This window comes from Oncorhynchus keta, unplaced genomic scaffold (assembly GCF_023373465.1).
Source record: "Oncorhynchus keta strain PuntledgeMale-10-30-2019 unplaced genomic scaffold, Oket_V2 Un_contig_21974_pilon_pilon, whole genome shotgun sequence".
In the NCBI taxonomy this organism is placed as follows: Eukaryota; Metazoa; Chordata; class Actinopteri; order Salmoniformes; family Salmonidae; genus Oncorhynchus; species Oncorhynchus keta.
In genome coordinates, this window is record NW_026282699.1 from 20,112 (window position 1) to 45,984 (window position 25,873).

The 25,873-nt window shown below is 46.5% G+C and overlaps 1 long non-coding RNA gene and 1 pseudogene across 7 annotated transcripts; both read right to left on the reverse strand.

Moving 5' to 3' along the window:
* Positions 1-215: 215 nt before the first annotated feature.
* On the reverse strand, positions 216-3,660 carry LOC127921306 (uncharacterized). Of its 7 annotated transcripts, none has more exons than XR_008108672.1 (4): positions 3,371-3,660; positions 1,484-3,122; positions 1,072-1,388; positions 531-972 (listed from the first exon to the last, which is right to left on the reverse strand). It is a non-coding gene; the product is annotated as an uncharacterized LOC127921306 (long non-coding RNA). The 7 variants fall into 7 exon arrangements; XR_008108669.1 differs by having other exon boundaries at positions 1,330-1,388; positions 3,287-3,660; XR_008108668.1 differs by having other exon boundaries at positions 1,184-1,388; positions 3,287-3,660.
* Positions 3,661-4,400: 740 nt separating this feature from the next.
* LOC127921307 (nocturnin-like) lies at positions 4,401-21,198 on the reverse strand (annotated as a pseudogene).
* Positions 21,199-25,873: the final 4,675 nt, after the last annotated feature.

Genomic DNA, 25,873 nt, shown 5'->3' on the forward strand with positions numbered 1-25,873 from the left:
ATGGTTTAGTTTCCTGCTGGGGTCACCGTACACCATGCCAGGGATATGGTTTAGTTTCCTGCTGGGGTCACCGTACACCATGCCAGGGATATGGTTTAGTTTCCTGCTGGGGTCACCGTACACCATGCCAGGGATATGGTTTAGTTTCCACCCATACAACGTATAAACACACTACTGGAAGTTTGTTTATATTACAAATTAAATGTGCCACGTTCAGATAGAAATATGCTATTTAGAACAAACGCTCATCTCTGACGTATACAATAAGGAACCACGTTGGCTCTATTTAGTGGTATTTCTATGTGCAACTTTCAATAACGTTTTTGTACCGAACAAGTATCAGTAGGCATTAATGACACACCTGACCAGTATTGGACCAGAAAAGGACATGTGTACATATACACACACAGTAAGAGCAAGATGCCCCTCTGCAGTTGAGGAAATGCTGATGAACATTACAAAACATATATATATACTGGGGCCACCCTCTGCAGTTGAGGAAATGCTGATGGTTTATATATATACCCTCTGCAGTTGAGGAAATGCTGATGAACATTACTATATATATATATATACCCTCTGCAGTTGAGGAAATGCTGATGAACATTACTATATATAATATATACCCTCTGCAGTTGAGGAAATGCTGATGAACATTACTATATATATATATATATATATATACCCTCTGCAGTTGAGGAAATGCTGATGAACATTACTATATATATATATACCCTCTGCAGTTGAGGAAATGCTGATGAACATTCTATATATATATATATACCCTCTGCAGTTGAGGAAATGCTGATGAACATTACTATATATATATATATATACCCTCTGCAGTTGAGGAAATGCTGATGAACATTACTATATATATATATATATATACCCTCTGCAGTTGAGGAAATGCTGATGAACATTACTATATATATATATATACCCTCTGCAGTTGAGGAAATGCTGATGAACCTATATAATATACATACCCTCTGCAGTTGAGGAAATGCTGATGAACATTACTATATATATATATACCCTCCCTCTGCAGTTGAGGAAATGCTGATGAACATTACTATATATATATATATATATATATACACACCCTCTGCAGTTGAGGAAATGCTGATGAACATTACTAAATATATATATACCCTCTGCAGTTGAGGAAATGCTGATGAACATTACTATATATACACCCTCTGCAGTTGAGGAAATGCTGATGAACATTACAATATATATATATATACACCCTCTGCAGTTGAGGAAATGCTGATGAACATTACTAAAATATATACACCCTCTGCAGTTGAGGAAATGCTGATGAACATTACTATATATATATATATATATACCCTCTGCAGTTGAGGAAATGCTGATGAACATTACTATATATATATATATATACCCTCTGCAGTTGAAAATGCTGATGAACATTATATATATATATATATACCCTCTGCTGATGAACATTACAAAACACATATATATATATATATATACACCCTCTGCAGTTGAGGAAATGCTGATGAACATTACTATATATATACATGTACCCTCTGCAGTTGAGGAAATGCTGATGAACATTACTATATATATATATACCCTCTGCAGTTGAGGAAATGCTGATGAACATTACTATATATATATATATATACACACCCTCTGCAGTTGAGGAAATGCTGATGAACATTACTATATATATATATACCCTCTGCAGTTGAGGAAATGCTGATGAACCTTACAAAACATACATATATATATATATACATGTACCCTCTGCAGTTGAGGAAATGCTGATGAACATTACAAAACACACATATATATATATACACACCCTCTGCAGTTGAGGAAATGCTGATGAACATGTTTAACACACCTTTACTTTCCACACATTTTGTTAAAGATTCATTTTAAAATTTAATATTTTTTTAATCAATCTTCACACACAAAACCCCGTAATGACAAAGCAAAAACGGGTTAAGACATTTTTACAAATTAAAAGTATTCAAACTCAGTACTTTGTTGAAGCGATTACAGCCTCAAGTGTTCTTGAGTATGACTCTACAAGCTGGTCACACCTGTACTTGGGAAGGTCCTCTCCAGCTCTGTCAGGTCGGATGGGGAGCGTCGCTGCACAGATATTTTCAGGTCTTTCCAAAGATGTCCGATCAGGTTCAAGTCCGGGCTCTGGCTGGGCCACTCAAGGACAGAGACTTGTCCCGAAGCCACTCCTGCGTTGTCTTGGCTGTGTGCTTAGGATCGTTGTCATGTTGGAAGGTGAACCTTCGCCCCCCCCCCCAGTCTGAGGTCCTGTGTGCTCTGGAGCAGGTTCATCAAGGATCAGTCTGTACTTTGTTAATCTTTGCCTCCATCCTGACTAGTCTCCCTGCCACTGGAAAACATCCCCACAACATGATGCTGCCACCACCATGCTTCACCGTAGGGATGGTGTCAGGTTTCCTCCAGACGTGACACTTGGCATTCAGGCCAAAGAGTTCAACCTTGGTTATCATGGTTAGAGTAGTATTTCTAAAATGTAATCAATTTTAGAATAAGGCTGTAATGTAACCACATTTTGAAGAAAGTCAAGGTGTCTGAATACTTCCCAAAATGCACTGTAATACTTCAGAATATTTAGGCAAGTTAACTCCTAGTTAGCCGGCTAACCCCTTGATCCTGCTCTGTAGGATTACCCCCCTTGAACTGAAGCAGCCCAGGACAAGTAGAGTTGAATAGTAGCAGGTAGGGTGCAATCATCACAGTGTCAGAGACAACAACAGCACCTCTACTGTAGACAGGAACCATAGAGCCTAGTTTCAGCAGTCTGTCCAGTCCAATCATCACAGTGTCAGAGACAACAACAGCACCTCTACTGTAGACAGGAACCATAGAGCCTAGCTTCAGCAGTCTGTCCAGTCCAATCATCACAGTGTCAGAGACAACAACAGCACCTCTACTGTAGACAGGAACCATAGAGCCTAGCTTCAGCAGTCTGTCCAGTCCCATCATCACAGTGTCAGAGACAACAACAGCACCTCTACTGTAGACAGGAACCATAGAGCCTAGCTTCAGCAGTCTGTCCAGTCCAATCATCACAGTGTCAGAGACAACAACAGCACCTCTACTGTAGACAGGAACCATAGAGCCTAGTTTCAGCAGTCTGTCCAGTCCAATCATCACAGTGTCAGAGACAATCACAGTCTCTACTGTAGACAGGAACCATAGAGCCTAGTTTCAGCAGTCTGTCCAGTCCATCATCACAGTGTCAGAGGTACAACAGCACCTCTACTGTAGACAGGAACCATAGAGCCTAGTTTCAGCAGTCTGTCCAGTCCCATCATCACAGTGTCAGAGACAACAACAGCACCTCTACTGTAGACAGGAACCATAGAGCCTAGTTTCAGCAGTCTGTCCAGTCCAATCATCACAGTGTCAGAGACAACAACAGCACCTCTACTGTAGACAGGAACCATAGAGCCTAGTTTCAGCAGTCTGTCCAGTCCAATCATCACAGTGTCAGAGACAACAACAGCACCTCTACTGTAGACAGGAACCATAGAGCCTAGTTTCAGCAGTCTGTCCAGTCCAATCATCACAGTGTCAGAGACAACAACAGCACCTCTACTGTAGACAGGAACCATAGAGCCTAGTTTCAGCAGTCTCCTCCAGTCCAATCATCACAGTGTCCCCTCAACAGCACCTCTACTGTAGACAGGAACCATAGAGCCTAGTTTCAGTCTGCAGTCTGTCCAGTCCATTCCTCTCGGTCTCTCCTTCATTCAGTGTTTTAAATCGATAACATGACTTCTGAAAAGAAAGCGGGTTGTCTCCTCCCTATTTCCCTCCTCCAGTTCTCCAGTCATCACACCCCAGAGAGATGGGTTCGGACTCAGAGGGACAGTGGCGCTTCTATTCCCTCCATCCCTCGTTCTGTCCCTCCATCCCTCGTTCTGTCCCCTCCGTCCCTCGTTCTGTTCTGTCCCCTCCATCCCTCGTTCTGTTCTGTCCCCTCCGTCCCTCGTTCTGTTCTGTCCCCTCCGTCCCTCGTTCTGTTCTGTCCCCTCCGTCCCTCGTTCTGTTCTGTAACCCTCCATCCTCGTTCTGGACAGTGTCCCTCCTCCTTCCCTCGTTCTTCCTCCTATCCCTCCCTCCTCCATCCCTCTGTTCTGTCCCCTCCATCCCTCGTTCTGTTCCCTCCGTCCCCTCATCCCTCGTTCTGTCCCCTCCGTCCCTCGTTCTGTCATCCCTCGTTCATCCCTCGTTCTGTCCCCTCCATCCCTCGTTCTCCCCCTCCATCCCTCGTTCTGTTCCTGTCCCCTCCATCCCTCGTTCTGTCCCCTCCATCCCCGTTCTGTCCCCTCCATCCCTCGTTCTGTCCCTCCATCCCCTCGTCCCTCCAATTGTCAATCAAGAGTCCATATGATCCTCTTCACTCCTCCTGCTGCTTTTTAAAGCTGAAGTCACACACCAGCGAGAGGTGATCGGAGGGGTAGTTGTACGACGGAAGCCTGTTGGGGCCAATCTGTTCCTCTGTAGGCATATCCAACACGGCGTCCACACTGAAAGCTTCTCTAGAGTACCAGATATAATCCAATGTGGTGCAGCACTCTCCCGTCGGCCGGATCTTCCACGTGGTGTAGGCCGGTTCAAAGCCCGTCCCGGCTTAACCGTTTATAGGCGGAGTCAGGATCAACGGTGACGATGCGAAACGCTGGTAGACGTCCTCGGAAGGCACAGCGTTGAAGTCGCCGCAGACGAGGAGAGGGGTGTCTGGGGGAGACGCCGATGGGACCCGGGACCCCGGTGATTGGGTGAGGGTGGCGAGGTTCCGGAGAAGGTCGGAACCCTGGGCACTACGGAGGCATTCCCAGCCGCTCCGGGCTTTGAGGTGCGTCACGGCAACACACAGCCGCCGGCCTGTCACCCTGCAACGCAGCGTCGTGACGACCGCCACCTGTAGGGAAGACAAAATGCATAAAACAGTTAAGGGTTTACGTTCCAGTCTGTATGTTTAACAATCTACACAAACAGTGGCTGTCCAGGAGGAGGGTTGACCTCTGACCTCTCTTGCCTGTTATAAAATAGGATCCTGTCAGAATCCTTAATTCCCTGAGGTAATTGACGTGCTTGGAAATCAGAGTTTCCATCCTATTAGGGCCAGACGTTGTCAGACCAGTGATTTACTTCAAGGAAGGAAGGACCGTTCAACTGGCCTAGTTTTACAGACCTGGTTGGTGGGTGTTAAAAGGGCACACAGCCGGACATTCACACTATCCACCAAGTCCAACCGGGCTTCATCGTAGAACAGAGCACATCCATCCGGACCGTTGTTGCCCTCCACATTCAAACACGGAGACCAGGGCTTGGGGCAGAAGTTGCCGCGGTAACCCAGTCTGGCCAGGATTGGCTGGAAGGTGTCGTAGTAGTGGTCGACTTCCTGTAGACACAGGATGTGAGGTCGGTAGGTGAGGATCTCTTCTAGGATGAGGTATTTACGCTCCGCCCAGTTCAGGGCTTCCAGGGGACAGTTGACGAAACTGTCCATACCTTCACCTAGAGCTGGAGGGAGAGAGAATTCATCTGTCAGTCCATCCATCTCACTGTCCTCGATGCCAATTCAAATGAGCAATAATATACCATTTAATAGCCCTGAATGAGATGAAATGTTCATGACTATTTTTGCTACAATTAAGAACCATATTTACCTTGAGCCAGTATGTTCCACTGCATAACTCTAATGGTCCTCTGGGTGGCATCGTTGTCCACTTCCTCCCTGTCCACCTCTCCCTCCCCGGGGCAGATGAAGGCTCTGAGGAGGCGAGGAGGCCTGTCCCGTAGAGCCTCCTCACACTCCCTCAGCAGCTCCAGGGGGTGCCCCCCCGGGGGAGAATGACACCCCTGTGAGGGGGAGGGGTGCTGGGCCAGCAGGGTGGTAGTGGTGTTGTTGTTGACTAGGGTCTGGGCCAGGGGCGTGGTAGTGGTGTTGTTGTTGACTAGGGTCTGGGCCAGGGAGCTGTAGAGTCTACTGGCACCACTGCCCATTGGACAGACTGGAGACAGAGAGAGACAGAGAGACAGAGACAGAGAGAGAGAGAGACAGAGAGAGAGAGAGAGAGACAGAGAGAGAGACAGAGAGAGAGACAGAGAGAGAGACAGAGAGAGAGAGACAGAGAGACAGAGACAGACAGAGACAGAGAGAGGGTGTAGGGAGATAGAAAACATTGTAGGAGTTGAGTTACAACAATAACATGATATTTCACAGGACACTTTAATCCAATACCAAGTCCCAAACTATTTTAACCACAACTCTCAGTGATCCCCACAACATAGAACCACACAAAGGGCCAACAAGGGTAGCCCAAGGTTGATTCCATCCCAGAAATAGGTGTCAGTCTCTAGGGAGAAGTCCTGCGAACCCTGGGCCTCACTCCCCACGTGCCTGGTTCTGGGCCTCACCCCCCACGTGCCTGGTTCTGGGCCTCACCCCACGTGCCTGGTTCTGGGCCTCACCCCCACGTGCCTGGCCCTGGGCCTCATCCCCACGCGCCTGGTTCTGGGCCTCACCCCCCACGCGCCTGGTTCTGGGCCTCACCCCCACGCGCCTGGCCCGGGCCTCACTCCCCACGCGCCTGGTTCCGGGCCTCACTCCCCACGCGCCTGGTTCCGGGCCTCACTCCCCCCACGCGCCTGGTTCCGGGCCTCACTCCCCACGCGCCTGGTTCGGGCCTCCTCCCCACGCGCCTGGTTCCGGGCCTCACTCCCCACGCGCCTGGTTCCGGGCCTCACTCCCCACGCGCCTGGTTCTGGGCCTCCCTCCCCACGTGCCTGGTTCTGGGCCTCCCTCCCCACGTGCCTGGTTCTGGGCCTCACTCCCCACGTGCCTGGTTCTGGGCCTCACTCCCCACGTGCCTGGTTCCTCACACTGTAACTGGGCCTAGTGTTGTACTGATCCATGTCTACTGCTGTAGCAACACCAGCTTTTCCCTACACACTGATCTTGGGTCAGTTTTCCCTCCAGCCCTTTATGGTTAAGGATTTGGGGAAGCTGATCCTAGATCTGTGCTTAAGGGTGACATTTATCCTCTCTCTCTCTCAATTCAGGGAGGATCCGACTAACCTAATCCCCTTGGTCAATCAGGAGTAAGTTCAAAGGTGAGGTTGGGGTTGTTGCCAGGTGAAGGGGTAAAGGTCACCTATTGACTCGTCATTTGACTTGGAACACAGAACATATTGACAACCAAAGGCCTTTTTGTTTTCGCCCCAGAAAGTGTGTTTCATAGAAAACTATCTGACTAGGACATCTATGGGTGGACTACCGGAACGGTGTGTGTGTTTGCAAGGCAAATTGTGTGGTTCAGTTCATGTGTGGATACAGAAAGACTGCTTGTTAGCTGGTTCTGACTGCCACAGCTGGCTGATGTGCCTTACCTTGTCCTGGGACAACAGTAGCTCTGTGTGCTATGAAGGAGTGTGTGTCTCCTTCCTCCATAGTGTCTCATCTCTGGTTTCAGTGTATATGAGTGTCTCCTTCCTCCATAGTGTGTCTCATCTCTGGTTTCAGTGTATATGTGTGTCTCCTTCCTCCATAGTGTCTCATCTCTGGTTTCAGTGTATATGAGTGTCTCCTTCCTCCATAGTGTCTCATCTCTGGTTTCAGTGTATATGAGTGTCTCCTTCCTCCATAGTGTCTCATCTCTGGTTTCAGTGTATATGTGTGTCTCCTTCCTCCATAGTGTCTCATCTCTGGTTTCAGTGTATATGTGTGTCTCCTTCCTCCATAGTGTCTCATCTCTGGTTTCAGTGTATATGAGTGTCTCCTTCCTCCATAGTGTCTCATCTCTGGTTTCAGTGTATATGTGTGTCTCCTTCCTCCATAGTGTGTCTCATCTCTGGTTTCAGTGTATATGAGTGTCTCCTTCCTCCATAGTGTCTCATCTCTGGTTTCAGTGTATATGTGTGTTTCCTTCCTCCATAGTGTGTCTCATCTCTGGTTTCAGTGTATATGAGTGTCTCCTTCCTCCATAGTGTCTCATCTCTGGTTTCAGTGTATATGAGTGTCTCCTTCCTCCATAGTGTGTCTCATCTCTGGTTTCAGTGTATATGAGTGTCTCCTTCCTCCATAGTGTGTCTCATCTCTGGTTTCAGTGTATATGAGTGTCTCCTTCCTCCATAGTGTCTCATCTCTGGTTTCAGTGTATATGAGTGTCTCCTTCCTCCATAGTGTCTCATCTCTGGTTTCAGTGTATATGTGTGTCTCCTTCCTCCATAGTGTGTCTCATCTCTGGTTTCAGTGTATATGAGTGTCTCCTTCCTCCATAGTGTGTCTCATCTCTGGTTTCAGTGTATATGTGTGTCTCCTTCCTCCATAGTGTCTCATCTCTGGTTTCAGTGTATATGAGTGTCTCCTTCCTCCATAGTGTGTCTCATCTCTGGTTTCAGTGTATATGAGTGTCTCCTTCCTCCATAGTGTGTCTCATCTCTGGTTTCAGTGTATATGAGTGTCTCCTTCCTCCATAGTGTGTCTCATCTCTGGTTTCAGTGTATATGTGTGTCTCCTTCCTCCATAGTGTCTCATCTCTGGTTTCAGTGTATATGAGTGTCTCCTTCCTCCATAGTGTGTCTCATCTCTGGTTTCAGTGTATATGTGTGTCTCCTTCCTCCATAGTGTCTCATCTCTGGTTTCAGTGTATATGTGTGTCTCCTTCCTCCATAGTGTGTCTCATCTCTGGTTTCAGTGTATATGAGTGTCTCCTTCCTCCATAGTGTCTCATCTCTGGTTTCAGTGTATATGTAAGTGTCTCCTTCCTCCATAGTGTCTCATCTCTGGTTTCAGTGTATATGTGTGTCTCCTTCCTCCATAGTGTCTCATCTCTGGTTTCAGTGTATATGTGTGTCTCCTTCCTCCATAGTGTCTCATCTCTGGTTTCAGTGTATATGAGTGTCTCCTTCCTCCATAGTGTGTCTCATCTCTGGTTTCAGTGTATATGAGTGTCTCCTTCCTCCATAGTGTCTCATCTCTGGTTTCAGTGTATATGTGTGTCTCCTTCCTCCATAGTGTCTCATCTCTGGTTTCAGTGTATATGAGTGTCTCCTTCCTCCATAGTGTGTCTCATCTCTGGTTTCAGTGTATATGAGTGTCTCCTTCCTCCATAGTGTGTCTCATCTCTGGTTTCAGTGTATATGTGTGTCTCCTTCCTTCATAGTGTCTCATCTCTGGTTTCAGTGTATATGTGTGTCTCCTTCCTCCATAGTGTGTCTCATCTCTGGTTTCAGTGTATATGAGTGTCTCCTTCCTCCATAGTGTCTCATCTCTGGTTTCAGTGTATATGTGTGTCTCCTTCCTTCATAGTGTCTCATCTCTGGTTTCAGTGTATATGTGTGTCTCCTTCCTCCATAGTGTCTCATCTCTGGTTTCAGTGTATATGTGTGTCTCCTTCCTCCATAGTGTCTCATCTCTGGTTTCAGTGTATATGAGTGTCTCCTTCCTCCATAGTGTGTCTCATCTCTGGTTTCAGTGTATATGAGTGTCTCCTTCCTCCATAGTGTCTCATCTCTGGTTTCAGTGTATATGTGTGTCTCCTTCCTCCATAGTGTGTCTCATCTCTGGTTTCAGTGTATATGAGTGTCTCCTTCCTCCATAGTGTCTCATCTCTGGTTTCAGTGTATATGAGTGTCTCCTTCCTCCATAGTGTGTCTCATCTCTGGTTTCAGTGTATATGTGTGTCTCCTTCCTCCATAGTGTCTCATCTCTGGTTTCAGTGTATATGAGTGTCTCCTTCCTCCATAGTGTCTCATCTCTGGTTTCAGTGTATATGAGTGTCTCCTTCCTCCATAGTGTCTCATCTCTGGTTTCAGTGTATATGTGTGTCTCCTTCCTCCATAGTGTGTCTCATCTCTGGTTTCAGTGTATATGAGTGTCTCCTTCCTCCATAGTGTGTCTCATCTCTGGTTTCAGTGTATATGTGTGTCTCCTTCCTCCATAGTGTGTCTCATCTCTGGTTTCAGTGTATATGTGTGTCTCCTTCCTCCATAGTGTGTCTCATCTCTGGTTTCAGTGTATATGAGTGTCTCCTTCCTCCATAGTGTGTCTCATCTCTGGTTTCAGTGTATATGAGTGTCTCCTTCCTCCATAGTGTGTCTCATCTCTGGTTTCAGTGTATATGAGTGTCTCCTTCCTCCATAGTGTGTCTCATCTCTGGTTTCAGTGTATATGAGTGTCTCCTTCCTCCATAGTGTGTCTCATCTCTGGTTTCAGTGTATATGAGTGTCTCCTTCCTCCATAGTGTCTCATCTCTGGTTTCAGTGTATATGTGTGTCTCCTTCCTCCATAGTGTCTCATCTCTGGTTTCAGTGTATATGAGTGTCTCCTTCCTCCATAGTGTCTCATCTCTGGTTTCAGTGTATATGTGTGTCTCCTTCCTCCATAGTGTGTCTCATCTCTGGTTTCAGTGTATATGAGTGTCTCCTTCCTCCATAGTGTGTCTCATCTCTGGTTTCAGTGTATATGTGTGTATCCTTCCTCCATAGTGTGTCTCATCTCTGGTTTCAGTGTATATGAGTGTCTCCTTCCTCCATAGTGTGCGTTCTTGGCTCCGTCTTGCTCTACTTTCAGTCGGTCAATGTGTGTGTGTGTGTGTGTGTGTGTGTGTGTGTGTGTGTGTGTGTGCTATTTATTTCTCTGCTGTCAGTTTGTGTGCCAGTTCCTCTTTACTCTCAACTAGTCACATGCACCAGTGACCCTACAGCTCAGTTTGTAGTGACTGTGTGTGTGTGAGCGCATGGACAACAGTATGCTGTGAGATAAACATGACTGTCTCTGACCCCTAGTCTCCGACCCCTAGTCTCCGACCCCTAGTCTCCGACCCCCAGTCTCTGACCCCTAGTCTCTGACCCCTAGTCTCTGACCCCCAGTCTCCGACAAATGAACCACATGCATCATATGGATATTTATCAACAGGACCCCTAGTCTCTGACCCCTAGTCTCTGACCCCTAGTCTCTGACCCCTAGTCTCTGACCCCTAGTCTCTGACCCCTAATCTCCGACCCCTAGTCTCTGACCCCTAGTCTCTGACCCCTAGTCTCTGACCCCTAGTCTCCGACCCCTAGTCTCTGACCCCTAGTCTCTGACCCCTAGTCTAAACACATCTGAATCACCACTGCACCTCGTTCTGAACGAAGTCCCTCCATCTAAATGAATGGCAGCTCTGACTCATCACAGAAAGACAACAGAGTTTACATACAGAGAGATGTCTCTAGCGTCCCAGTCCCTTGGTTCACCTGAACAGTGACCAAGACAACTGTGTGCTTCTTAACCAACATAAACAACCTCTGTGTTGACCCACTAGGGGCCCTCGCAAAGTCTGACCTTATTGGGTGAAATAGAACACCCCTCCCCCAACAACTCTGCTCTCAACCAAACAAATATCAGACTACAACTTAAGAAAACATCACAGGACCCTTTGTACCCAAACATGAGGACATCCACAACAATATGAAGGAGAATTCATCTATTGCATGACAACATCACAGGACCTGCTGTACCCAAACATGAGGACATCCACAACAATATGAAGGAGAATTCATCTATTGCATGACAACATCACAGGACCTGCTGTACCCAAACATGAGGACATCCACAACAATATGAAGGAGAATTCATCTATTGCATGACAACATCACAGGACCTGCTGTACCCAAACATGAGGACATCCACAACAATATGAAGGAGAATTCATCTATTGCATGACAACATCCAATCAGTTCAATAAACACCAGTGGTCCTCTTGCAAGTGCAGTGGACTGGTTCTCCCCTTTTAATTCACTGTCAGATAAGCCCCATCTGCAACAAGTCACCTCAGACGTAAGAGAACCTTTCCCAGTACAACGACCAATATAAACCTGCTAACACAAGAGTTGAATAAAGACCCCCAGTCATGCTCACCCATAGTTTCCATCCGTCTCTTGCTTCCGTCTGACTGACAGTCTTGAGAAAGAACCGTCAGTAAAATGTTGCTCAACATCTGATAACGGATGATAAACACTTGGTGTCTCTCGTTGAGTGTGTGAGAGACGTACTCAGTGTGTTTCTGAGTGAGCTCAATGTTCACTACACCTTATAACCCGGAGGGAGGGAGGGAGGGAGGGAGGGCGGGGAGGGAGGGAGGGAGGGAGGGCGGGAAGGGGGAGGGAGGGAGGGAGGGAGGAGGGAGGGGAGGGGAGGGGGGAGGGAGGGGAGGGAGGGAGGGAGGGAGGGGGAGGGAGGGAGGGAGGGGGAGGGAGGGAGGGAGGGAGGGAGGGAGGGAGGGCGGGAGGGAGGAGGGAGGGGGAGGGCGGGGGGAGGGAGGGAGGGCGGGAGGAGGGAGGGCGGGCGGGAGGAGGGAGAACAGAAAGAGGGAAGGGGAGAGAGAGAGAGATTAGGAGGGAGTGAGGAAGTGAGGGCAGCAGTCCATATGAGGCGTCACCACAGATCATGTGCTTGGGGACAGGATATAAAGCTACACAATCTCAACCGCTGATTCACACACACAGGGTGCGTTCTTGTATAAACAGACGTAGGGAGGGTCATTTCACCACACACAGGGTTTGTGGTTTGGTTCATGATAATAGAGTTAGTGGAATCAATGCCAGTCACTAGCCAACAGCCACTTCAGCGTCACACACAGTTCCTCAATACGTCCTGAGACAGAACGGTGACATGAGATGTCCACAGACCCGTTGTATCGGCTCACGTTCCTGACCACAGATGACGTAGGAAAAACACATTCATTCAAGCATTTCAGAAATTAAAATGTTCCACTTCATATTGTCTAACTGTCCTCTCCTCTCCTCTCCTATCATGTCTAACTGTCAGACAGACAGACAGACAGACAGACAGACAGACAGACAGACAGACAGACAGACAGACAGACAGACAGACCAGAGAAGCAGAGGGGATGTCCTCTCTATCATGTCAGAGCAGCAGACAGACGGACAGACAGACAGGACAGGACAAGGACAGGACAGGACAGACAGACAGACAGACGAACAGACAGACAGACAGACAGACACATGGAACACACAGTACACTGCCAGGGTGGAAATGTCAATGTGTCACGCACGGATAAAGTGACACTGTCTGAGTGAACATCTCTCTGAGACGGTCTGTGTGTACTGTGTGTACTATGTGTACTGTGTGTGTGTGTGTGTGTGTGTGAGAGAGTACATACCAGTGTGTCCTTCACTTAAATGCCAGACAACTTTCCACTGGCTTACCTGCTCATGTCATTTCTATACCACTTGGCCCAAATATTAGAAATTAATAGACCAATTAACTCATATATATATTATATATATTACACACACACACAACCAGTTGAAGTCGGAGGTTTACATACACCTTAGCCAAATACGTTTTTCACAATTCCTGATATTTAATCCTAGTAAACATTCCCTGTTTTAGGTCAGTTAGGATCACCACTTTATTTTAAGAATGTGACATTTCAGAATAATAGTAAGAGAGAATTATTTATTTCAGCTTGTATTTCTTTCATCACATTCCCAGTGGGTCAGAAGTTTACATACACTCAATTAGTATTTGGTAGCATTGCCTTTAAATTGTTTAACTTGGGTCAAACGTTTCAGGTAGCCTTCCACAAGCTTCCCACAATAAGTTAGGTGAATTTTGGCTGGTGTAACTGAGTCAGGTTTGTAGGCCTCCTTCCTCACACACGCTTTTCCCATTCTGCCCACATATTTTTGATAGGATTGAGGTCAGGGCTTTGTGATGGCCACTCCAATACATCGACTTTGATGTCCTTAAGCCATTTTGCCACAACTTTGGAAGTATGCTTGGGGTCGTTGTCCATTTGGAAGACCCATTTGCGACCAAGCTTTAACTTCCTGACTGATGTCTTGAGATGTTGCTTCAATATATCCACATCATTTTCCTACCTCTTGATGCCAACTATTTTGTGAGGTGCACCAGTCCCCTCCTGCAGCAGCACCCCACAACATGATGCTGCCACCCCCACAACATGATGCTGCCACCCCCACAACATGATGCTGCCACCCCCACAACATGATGCTGCCACCCCACAACATGGTGCTGCCACCCCCAGACCCATCACAACATGGTGCTGCCACCCCCACAACATGATGCTGCCACCCCCACAACATGATGCTGCCACCCCCACAACATGGTGCTGCCACCCCCACAACATGGTGCTTCACGGTTGGGATGGTTTTCTTCAGCTTGCAAGAATCCCCTTTTTCCTCTAGATATAACTAGACCCATCTAACTAGACTACACCCATCTATACCACTAGACTAGACCCATCTATACCACTAGACTACACCCATCTATACCACTAGACTACACCCATCTATACCACTAGACTACACCCATCAATACCACTAGGACCTAGATATAACTAGACTAGACCCATCTAACTAGACTACACCCATCTATACCACTAGACTACACCCATCTATACCACTAGACAAGACCCATCTATACAACTAGGACCTAGATATAACTAGACTACACCCATAGATATACCACTAGACTACACCCATCTATACCACTAGGACCTAGATATAACTAGACCCATCTAACTAGACTACACCCATCTATACCACTAGACTACACCCATCTATACCACTAGACTACACCCATCTATACCACTAGACTACACCCATCTATACCACTAGGACCTAGATATAACTAGACCCATCTAACTAGACTACACCCATCTATACCACTAGACTAGACCCATCTATACCACTAGACTACACCCATCTATACCACTAGACCCATCTATACCACTAGACTACACCCATCTATACCACTAGGACCTAGATATAACTAGACCCATCTAACTAGACTACACCCATCTATACCACTAGACTACACCCATCTATACCACTAGGACCTAGATATAACTAGACCCATCTAACTAGTCTATACCACTAGACTACACCCATCTATACCACTAGACCCATCTATACCACTAGACTACACCCATCTATACCACTAGGACCTAGATATAACTAGACCCATCTAACTAGACTACACCCATCTATACAACTAGGCCCTAGATATAACTAGACCCATCTAACTAGACTACACCCATCTATACCACTAGACCCATCTATACCACTAGGACCTAGATATAACTAGACGACACCCATCTATACCACTAGACTACACCCATCTATACCACTAGGCCCTAGATATAACTAGACTACACCCATCTATACCACAAGACTACACCCATCTATACAACGAGGCCCTAACTAGATATAACTAGACTACACCCATCTATACCACTAGACTAGACCCATCTATACCACTAGGACCTAGATATAACTAGACTACACCCATCTATACCACTAGACTACACCCATCTATACCACTAGGACCTAGATATAACTAGACTACACCCATCTATACCACTAGGCCCTAGATATAACTAGACCCATCTAACTAGACTACACCCATCTATACCACTAGACCCATCTATACCACTAGGACCTAGATATAACTAGACGACACCCATCTATACCACTAGACTACACCCATCTATACCACTAGGACCTAGATATAACTAGACTACACCCATCTATACCACTAGACTAGACCCATCTATACAACTAGGACCTAGATATAACTAGACCCATCTAACTAGACTACACCCATCTATACCACTAGACTAGACCCATCTATACAACGAGGCCCTAGATATAACTAGACTACACCCATCTATACCACTAGACGAGACCCATCTATACCACTAGGACCTAGATATAACTAGACTACACCCATCTATACCACTAGGCCCTAGATATAACTAGACCCATCTATACCACTAGGACCCTAGATATAGCTAGACTAGACCCATCTATACCACTAGGACCCTAGATATAGCTAGACTAGACCCATCTATACCACTAGGACCCTAGATATAGCTAGACTAGACCCATCTATACCACTAGACTAGACCCATCTATACCACTAGACTAGACCCATCTATACCGCTAGACTAGACCCATCTATACCACTAGGACCTAGATATAGCTAGACTAGACCCATCTATACCACTAGGACCTAGATATAGCTAGACTAGACCCATCTATACCACTAGGACCTAGATATAGCTAGACTAGACCCATCTATACCACTAGGACCTAGATATAGCTAGACTAGACCCATCTATACCACTAGGACCTAGATATAGCTAGACTAGACCCATCTATACCACTAGACTAGACCCATCTATACCACTAGACTAGACCCATCTATACCACTAGACTAGACCCATCTATACCACTAGACTAGACCCATCTATACCACTAGACTAGACCCATCTATACCACTAGACCCTAGATATAACTAGACTACACCCATCTATACCACTAGGCCCTAGATATAGCTAGACTAGACCCATCTATACCACTAGGCCCTAGATATAACTAGACTACACCACTAGACCCATCTATACCACTAGACTAGACCCATCTATACCACTAGGCCCTAGATATAGCTAGACTAGACCCATCTATACCACTAGGCCCTAGATATAGCTAGACTAGACCCATCTATACCACTAGGCCCTAGATATAGCTAGACTAGACCCTTAGGACCAAACATTGGCTGGCTATATAAATGATGGTTAACACTGATACTGCTTGACTGCCCACACAGAACTCAATGTTTTTTGTAATGACACGTGACGTGAGAGTTACTCAACAGTTCCCAAAGCCACTCTACAATCATACAACCTAGAGGTCGTAGCAGGTCCGTCCATCTCACACCAGGTCTCATCCCTACAGAGAACGGGATGCCATTTTAAGAAGGACGACTAAGCTGTTCCATCCATTGTCTACAAAACATTCCGGCTCCGCTGTAGAACTCCAGAATAGAACACAGCTGGGAATGTCTTCTGAAATCACACACACACCACCATTCTACAATCTCGAGGCTAAAATGATGAAGTAAGTTAGTTACGTCAGCCACACCATAAAGGGGCAGAGCCTACAACAGTGTTGCCACTAATGGGTTCCATCTATCCATCTCTAGAAAACCAAATTAAACGTGGCGGTTTCCCGGACACTGATAAAGACTAGTCCTGGACTAAAAAGCACTTTCAATTGGGATTCTCTAATGAGCTTGCTTTTTAATCCAACGCCTAACCACTATCCAGGAAACCACCCCCAAGGGGTATGTCAGAGTTCTGCCGTGAACAGACACAGGTCTGAAAGAGTCTGGTAGCAACACACAGGCCTACACTTCTTAGGAAAGTGTAGGAGCATGGTGAAGGAAGGTGTAGGGCAACAAGTTTGTCAAAGGCCCCAGTGCAGTTTGTCAAAGGCCCAGTGCAGTTTGTCAAAGGCCCCCGTGCAGTTTGTCAAAGGCCCCAGTGCAGTTTGTCAAAGGCCCCAGTGCAGTTTGTCAAAGGCCCCAGTGCAGTTTGTCAAAGGCCCCAGTGCAGTTTGTCAAAGGCCCCAGTGCAGTTTGTCAAAGGCCCCAGTGCAGTTTGTCAAAGGCCCAGTGCAGTTTGTCAAAGGCCCCAGTGCAGTTTGTCAAAGGCCCCAGTGCAGTTTGTCAAAGGCCCCAGTGCAGTTTGTCAAAGGCCCCAGTGCAGTTTGTCAAAGGCCCCAGTGCAGTTTGTCAAAGGCCCCAGTGCAGTTTGTCAAAGGCCCCAGTGCAGTTTGTCAAAGGCCCCAGTGCAGTTTGTCAAAGGCCCCAGTGCAGTTTGTCAAAGGCCCCAGTGCAGTTTGTCAAAGGCCCCAGTGCAGTTTGTCAAAGGCCCAGTGCAGTTTGTCAAAGGCCCAGTGCAGTTTGAAGCTTGGGGGCACTATTTTTATGTTTGAAAATAACCTTCTCAAAGTAAACAGCCTATTTCTCAGGACCAGAAACTAGAATATGCAGATAATTGACAGATTAGGATAGAAAACACTCTAACGTTTCCAAAACTGTCCATTTTTTTTTATGTGAGTTAAATAGAACTGATATTGCAGGCTAAAACCTGAGGAAAATCCAATCAGGAAGTGCCCCTGTTTTTGAAACCTCTCTGTTATTATGCATCCCTATTGCCAGATTCCTTCTTCTATGGCTTCCCTAAGGTTTCAACAGCCTTTAGACATAGTTTCAGGCTTTTATTTTGAAGAATGAGAGTGAACGACCACATTGCGTTAGTGGATAGGTGGGGGCTCTCAGAGTGAGTTGTGCGCAAAAGAGAAAGGCGGCCATTGTTATTCCCGGTCCTAGTAAAAAGCCAACTGTCCCGGTTGATATATTATCGAATATATCATTTGAAAAACACCCTGAGGATTGATTATAAAAAAGTTTGACATGTTTCTGTGGACATTATGGATATAATTTGGAATTTGTCTGCGTTGTCGTGACCGCTTTCTTTCCCGTGGATTCCTGGGCATAACGCACTAAACTAATGGAGGTATTTGGATATAAAAAATATCTTTATGGAACAAAAGGAACATTCGTTGTCTAACTGGGAGTCTCGTGAGTGAAAACATCCGAAGAGCATCAAAGGAAAACGATTAATTTAATTTCTGCTTTTCTGATTTGTGACCAAGTTACCTGATGCTAAGTGTACTTATTGTTTTGTTGAGCGATCGATAAAGTTACACAAATGCTTGTATTGCTTTCGCTGTAAAGCATCATTTCAAAATCTGAGACGACAGGTGGATTAACAAAAGGCTAAGCTGTGTTTTCCTATATTGCACTTGTGATTTCATGAATATATTCTAGTAATATTATTTGACTGTGGCGCTATGCTATTCAGCGTTGCTGATGACAATTATCCCTGATCCGGGATGGATGGTTCAGAGAGGTTAATCCAATTGAGAATCTGTGGTATGACTTAAAAGATTGTTGTACACCAGCGGAACCCATCCAACTTGAAGGAGCTGGAGCAGTTTTGCCTTGAAGAATGGACAGAAATCCCAGTGGCTCGATGTGCCAAGCTTATAGAGACAAACCCCAAGAGACTGTCAGCTGGAAAAGGAGGCTAAACAGAGTATTGACTTTGGGGGAGGCACGCTCCAGTTCAGTTTTTGTCTTATTTCTTTCACAAAAATATTTTGCATCTTCAAAGTGGTAGGCATGTTGTGTGATTTTACAACCCTCCCCCAAAATCTATTTTAATTCCAGGTTATAAGGCAACAAAATAGGAAAAATGTCAAGGGGGGTGAATACTTTGACAAACCACTGTACATCAAACAACATACAACAATCTTACCCACAAGCCCCAGAGAGAGAGATAATAAAACAGTTTGCTTGAGAGTAGAGTGTTATTACATAACTGTTCCAGAGCCATGAAAAAGATTGAGAAAATGAAAGAGAGTTGAGCAACGGACCAACAGTAGAAGAGGTTCAACTTTAAAAACATGGTTAGAATCCTGGTCGACAGGCTACTGTTGAAAACGTTCTTTAAAACATGGTTAGAATCCTGGTAGACAGGGTACTGTTGAAAACGTTCATTAAAACATGGTTAGAATCCTGGTAGACAGGCTACTGTTGAAAACGTTCTTTAAAACATGGTTAGAATCCTGGTAGACAGGCTACTGTTGAAAACGTTCTTTAAAACATGGTTAGAATCCTGGTAGACAGGCTACTGTTGAAAACGTTCTTTAAAACATGGTTAGAATCCTGGTCGACAGGCTACTGTTGAAAACGTTAACTTACCAGACTGGAGCGATCGTATCCTCAGCAGATTCACTGTGTGTGCGTTTCTTACTCCTACCGTGCTGTGTGTGTCCAGTATGTGTGTGTAACCGTGTGGAGAAGCGTGGTAAGCGCTGTGCTTTTCAACAGCGGCACTACAAGGTCATTGGAATGAGTCAGTGTGAAAACATGGGTTCTACTGCCACCAGTGGTGAACTGGAGAAACAGCAACTCTGTAAATGACGTTCAGGTATGTTGGCGCAGGGCCAGAGCAAAAGACTCCACACGCAAAGGTGAGAGAGAACCTTTTCAAATCAGAGGCTGTGCTGGATGGATGTCTGCCGTTTCTCCTTCTCTAACATACCTGACCCATATTTATGAACCCAGCTCCTGGTGTTAGAGTAGGGCTGGAGCAAAAGCCTGCAGTTGCCGTGTGAAAGGCGGAGGAGAGCCTTTGAAGTAATGCAAGCGCTTTGGGGGTTAAATGATTGGAATGACGTTTGGAATTTGTGGAACAAACATGCACATTCCCAACTTGCATACATGGAGGAATTTATGTATATAATATTCTTATAGTTTAAACGAGATTACCTCTGATACAATACCACTGGACATGAATCATAACTTTGTTGCATTTTCTAATGATGCTTTTAGAGTAGTGTCAGACCAAAGAAATGTTACCAGCGTCGCTTCTCTCAACAGCGCAATTAACTATATTTGCTAAGATATCTAAGTTACATCTTTACAAGATGCCCATCTTGAAATCAGTAAGAGAACATTTCAAACTTTAGCATTAAGTCTTGGATCGATAAGAGTAGAGACACCATTTATCTGACTCGTTGAGTGATTGTGCTGTAACATTGTTACAAAACCAACTCACCGGTTCCGGATCCTGCGAAGCGTTGCTGCCTTGTTTGGATCGCAGGTTTCTTCCGTTTATTGTTAAGATTATCAATGTGTGTCTCCGAATAATAAGGAGAACCGGCCCGTGAATTCAGCAACCCCTGGTTCATCACGAGCATGCCGTGGTTGGACGCACAGAAAGCAGGTAACTCTTTAGGCAGCGTCAGTAGACTACTTGACAGTCGTGACGCCGCAGGACTTTGATGATACATGGCGATTGCAGCGTTTGCAGGTGGTGGTTCCGTCTCTTTTTCACCGGGGCTTTGCCCACCTGTGGGGTAATCACTGTTTATCTCCCTGTGTGCGTGCATGTCGCGATCGGATTACCGGTTAAAAGATATTCAAAAACGATGTTAACTTCTCTTTAGTAGTCTTGAGCCTTATGAGATTGGGCAAAAGGCGACACCTAATGTCTCCAGCTTCAGAAAAAGGACGCTTCCCGTCACCCTTTCGTAACTAGGGACTCCGCTTCTCCTTTCATAATAACAGAAAGACCTGCCAAGCAAGTTTGGGTGTCACTTAGTACAGAGGTTCTGTTACCACTTCTGATTCTGAATGAAAAAAATATTCTGAAAGTAGCATTTACTCTCTTTACACTGGCAACCATATAAAACGAATATCGTGGTACTTGTGAAAAGTCAAGGAATACAATTACATTTTAAAATCCCTAAAAATAAATACTGCATGGGTTGTAGTTGAATTTGCTTCCGCCTTGTTAGGCATTTTTAGTACACCGTAAGTACCTTCGTGTCCAATGGAACGTCGCGTTTGCCTTGCAGTGCGTTCTTTGTTGCGTGCACGGTGACGTATGCGTGAAACTGTATGCGTTGACGGCTTGACAGAAATGGTAGCTGAAGGTTGAACTTTTGTTGCACACATATCCAGATGATGCTTCGTACTAATATGCGCTCAGTGTGATCAAGTCCTCTATCGCAGGGTTTCTGAACTCGGTCCTGGGTCCCCTCCTTGGTGCTCGTTTTGGGGTTTTCCCCAGCAATACGCAACTGATTCAAATAACCAACTCATCATCAAGCTTTAATCATTTGAATCAGCTGTGTAGTGCTGGGAAAAAACTAAACGTGCACCCAGGGGGGAAACCCTACTCTATTGGGTACACAGCCTTCTCTCCCTAGTTTACTACCTCTAGCTGTGTGTTTAATTACCCTTGTGCTCCAACACAGCCTCCTCTCCCTAGTTTACTACCTCTAGCTGTGTGTTTAATTACCCTTGTGCTCCAACACAGCCTCCTCTCCCTAGTTTACTACCTCTAGCTGTGTGTTTCACCACCCTTGTGCTCCAACACAGCCTCCTCTCCCTAGTTTACTACCTCTACCTGTGTGTTTAATCACCCTTGTGCTCCAACACAGCCTCCTCTCCCTAGTTTACTACCTCTAGCTGTGTGTTTAATTACCCTTGTGCTCCAACACAGCCTCCTCTCCCTAGTTTACTACCTCTAGCTGTGTGTTTAATTACCCTTGTGCTCCAACACAGCCTCCTCTCCCTAGTTTACTACCTCTAGCTGTGTGTTTCACCACCCTTGTGCTCCAACACAGCCTCCTCTCCCTAGTTTACTACCTCTACCTGTGTGTTTAATCACCCTTGTGCTCCAACACAGCCTCCTCTCCCTAGTTTACTACCTCTAGCTGTGTGTTTAATTACCCTTGTGCTCCAACACAGCCTCCTCTCCCTAGTTTACTACCTCTACCTGTGTGTTTCATCACCCCTGTGCTCCAACACAGCCTCCTCTCCCTAGTTTATTACCTCTAGCTGTGTGTTTAATTACCCTTGTGCTCCAACACAGCCTCCTCTCCCTAGTTTACTACCTCTAGCTGTGTGTTTCACCACCCTTGTGCTCCAACACAGCCTCCTCTCCCTAGTTTACTACCTCTAGCTGTATGTTTCATCACCCTTGTGCTCCAACACAGCCTCCTCTCCCTCTGGTTTACTACCTCTACCTGTGTGTTTCATCACCCTTGTGCTCCAACACAGCCTCCTCTCCCGCTGGTTTACTACCTCTACCTGTATGTTTCATCACCCTTGTGCTCCAACACAGCCTCCTCTCCCTCTGGTTTACTACCTCTACCTGTGTGTTTCATCACCCTTGTGCTCCAACACAGCCTCCTCTCCCGCTGGTTTACTACCTCTACCTGTATGTTTCATCAGCCTTGTGCTCCAACACAGCCTCCTCTCCCTCTGGTTTACTACCTCTACCTGTGTGTTTCATCACCCCTGTGCTCCAACACAGCCTCCTCTCCCTAGTTTACTACCTCTACCTGTGTGTTTCATCACCCTTGTTCTCCAACACAGCATCCTCTCCTCTGGTTTACTACCTCTACCTGTGTGTTTCATCACCCTTGTGCTCCAACACAGCCTCCTCTCCCTCTGGTTTACTACCTCTACCTGTGTGTTTAATCACCCTTGTGCTCCAACACAGCCTCCTCTCCCTCTGGTTTACCACCTCTACCTGTGTGATTAATCACCCTTGTGCTCCAATACAGCCTCCTCTCCCTCTGGTTTACCACCTCTACCTGTGTGATTAATCACCCTTGTGCTCCAATACAGCCTCCTCTCCCTCTGGTTTACCACCTCTACCTGTGTGTTTCATCACCCTTGTGCTCCAACACAGCCTCCTCTCCCTCTGGTTAACTACCTCTACTTGTGTGTTTCATCACCCTTGTGCTCCAACACAGCCTCCTCTCCCTAGTTTACTACCTCTAGCTGTGTGTTTAATCACCCTTGTTCTCCAACACAGCCTCCTCTCCCTCTGGTTAACTACCTCTAGCTGTGTGTTTAATTACCCTTGTGCTCCAACACAGCCTCCTCTCCCTAGTTTACTACCTCTAGCTGTGTGTTTCACCACCCTTGTGCTCCAACACAGCCTCCTCTCCCTCTGGTTTACCACCTCTACCTGTGTGTTTCATCACCCTTGTGCTCCAACACAGCCTCCTCTCCCTCTGGTTAACTACCTCTAGCTGTGTGTTTAATTACCCTTGTGCTCCAACACAGCCTCCTCTCCCTAGTTTACTACCTCTAGCTGTGTGTTTAATCACCCTTGTGCTCCAACACAGCCTCCTCTCCCTAGTTTACTACCTCTACCTGTGTGTTTAATCACCCTTGTGCTCCAACACAGCCTCCTCTCCCTCTGGTTTACTACCTCTACCTGTATGTTTCATCACCCTTGTGCTCCAACACAGCCTCCTCTCCCTCTGGTTTACTACCTCTACCTGTATGTTTCATCACCCTTGTGCTCCAACACAGCCTCCTCTCCTCTGGTTTACTACCTCTACCTGTGTGTTTCATCACCCTTGTGCTCCAACACAGCCTCCTCTCCCGCTGGTTTTACCTCTACCTGTATGTTTCATCACCCTTGTGCTCCAACACAGCCTCCTCTCCCTCTGGTTTACTACCTCTACCTGTGTGTTTCATCACCCCTGTGCTCCAACACAGCCTCCTCTCCCTCTGGTTTACTACCTCTACCTGTGTGTTTCATCATCACCCTTGTGCTCCAACACAGCCTCCTCTCCCTAGTTTACTACCTCTACCTGTGTGTTTCATCACCCTTGTGCTCCAACACAGCCTCCTCTCCCTCTGGTTTACTACCTCTACCTGTGTGTTTCATCACCCCTGTGCTCCAACACTCTCCCTCCCCTCCCTAGTTTACTACCTCTACCTGTGTGTTTAATCACCCTTGTGCTCCAACACAGCCTCCTCTCCCTCTGGTTTACTACCTGTGTGTTTCATCACCTTGTGTGTGTTAATCACCCTTGTTCTCCAACACAGCCTCCTCTCCCTCTGGTTTACTACCTCTACCTGTGTGTTTCATCACCCTTGTGCTCCAACACAGCCTCCTCTCCTCTGGTTTACTACCTCTACCTGTGTGTTTAATCACCCTTGTGCTCCAACACAGCCTCCTCTCCCTCTGGTTTACCACCTCTACCTGTGTGATTAATCACCCTTGTGCTCCAACACAGCCTCCTCTCCCTCTGGTTTACCACCTCTACCTGTGTGTTTCATCACCCTTGTGCTCCAACACAGCCTCCTCTCCCTCTGGTTTACTACTCTACCTGTGTGTTTCATCACCCTTGTGCTCCAACACAGCCTCCTCTCCCCTCTGTGTTCCCTAGTTTACTACCTTCTAGCTTGTGTGTTTCATCACCCTTGTGCTCCAACACAGCCTCCTCTCCCTAGTTTACTACCTCTAGCTGTGTGTTTAATCACCCTTGTTCTCCAACACAGCCTCCTCTCCCTCTGGTTAACTACCTCTAGCTGTGTGTTTAATTACCCTTGTGCTCCAACACAGCCTCCTCTCCCTAGTTTACTACCTCTAGCTGTGTGTTTCACCACCCTTGTGCTCCAACACAGCCTCCTCTCCCTCTGGTTTACCACCTCTACCTGTGTGTTTCATCACCCTTGTGCTCCAACACAGCCTCCTCTCCCTAGTTTACTACCTCTAGCTGTGTGTTTAATCACCCTTGTGCTCCAACACAGCCTCCTCTCCCTAGTTTACTACCTCTACCTGTGTGTTTAATCACCCTTGTGCTCCAACACAGCCTCCTCTCCTCTGGTTTACTACCTCTACCTGTGTGTTTAATCACCCTCTGGTGCTCCAACACAGCCTCCTCTCCTCTGGTTTACTACCTCTACCTGTGTGTTTCATCACCCTTGTGCTCCAACACAGCTCCAACACAGCCTCCTCTCCTCTGGTTTACTACCTCTACCTGTGTGTTTAATCACCCTTGTGCTCCAACACAGCCTCCTCTCCCTCTGGTTTACCACCTCTACCTGTGTGATTAATCACCCCTGTGTTTACTACCTCTACCTGTGTGTTTCATCACCCTTGTGCTCCAACACAGCCTACCCTCTCCCTCTGGTTTACCACCTCTACCTGTGTGTTTCATCACCCTTGTGCTCCAACACAGCCTCCTCTCCCCTAGTTTACTACCTCTAGCTGTGTGTTTAATTACCCTTGTGCTCCAACACAGCCTCCTCTCCCTAGTTTACTACCTCTACCTGTGTGTTTAATCACCCTTGTGCTCCAACACAGCCTCCTCTCCCTCTGGTTTACCACCTCTACCTGTGTGATTAATCACCCTTGTGCTCCAATACAGCCTCCTCTCCCTCTGGTTAACTACCTCTACTTGTGTGTTTCATCACCCTTGTGCTCCAACACAGCCTCCTCTCCCTCTGGTTTACCACCTCTACCTGTGTGTTTCATCACCCTTGTGCTCCAACACAGCCTCCTCTCCCTCTGGTTAACTACCTCTAGCTGTGTGTTTAATTACCCTTGTGCTCCAACACAGCCTC